Source organism: Peromyscus maniculatus, chromosome 2 (assembly GCF_049852395.1).
Source record: "Peromyscus maniculatus bairdii isolate BWxNUB_F1_BW_parent chromosome 2, HU_Pman_BW_mat_3.1, whole genome shotgun sequence".
Classification (NCBI taxonomy): domain Eukaryota; kingdom Metazoa; phylum Chordata; class Mammalia; order Rodentia; family Cricetidae; genus Peromyscus; species Peromyscus maniculatus.
Window position 1 is genome coordinate 165,511,126 of NC_134853.1, and position 963 is coordinate 165,512,088.

Consider the following 963-nt stretch of genomic DNA (forward strand, 5'->3'; position numbering starts at 1 on the left):
GCTGGTTCTGGCTTTTTTTTATTTTTCTTTTTTATTTTATTTTAATTTTTTTGCTTTTACCCCAACTCTGCCATAAAAGACATTGTCACCCCGCTCAGAGACTGGGAAAAGAGCCTGCCAAAGAGAGTGCCCAGAAACCCAAGGCCACACACACAGGAGTGTTACCCAGGAGCAGCAAAGTGGTCGACCCTCTACATCTAAGAGGGTCTGAGGGCTGCTGGTGCCAGTGTGGCCTTGGTGCAGCTCCCCTCAGCTCTGGACTCTAGTAGGGGACTGAGGCATGGTCTCACTCTATCATCCAGTCATGGCTGGCCTAAAACTTACAGTCCTCCTTGTTATGCCTAGATCTCGGAGACCCCCAAAAGACCACCGTGGAGACCGAATCCCATACATAAAAGCAAAGAGCCTTTATTGGCGGGGCGGTGGTGGCGCACGCCTTTAATCCCAGCACTCAGGAGGCAGAGGCAGGCGGATTTCTGTGAGTTCGAGGCCAGCCTGGTCTACAGAGTGAGTTCCAGGACAGGCTCCAAAACTACACAGAGAAACCCTGTCTCAGGGGGGACAAAAAGCCTTTATTATCTTCAAGCTCCAAGTTTGGTCCCTCCGTCTGTCTGACGCAGCGGTGAGAGCAGAGAGCCCTGGGCTCAGGCGGGGCAGAGTTTTTATCATAGTAAGGTTGGGGTGAGGGGATTTCCAGGGTCCAGGACCCTGATTGGCTGACAATTGTCTAGGGGTATCTGTAAAACAAAAAATAGGTGTGCGCTAGACTCAGGGACATCTGGCCACCTCATCTAATGGTTAGAATGTTTGGGATGAGCCGGGCGGTGGTGGCGCACGCCTTTAATCCCAGCACTCGGGAGGCAGAGACAGGCAAATCTCTATGAGTTCGAGGCCAGCCTGGTCTCCAAAGCGAGTTCCAGGAAAGGTGCAAAGCTACACAGAGAAACCCTGTCTCGAAAAACC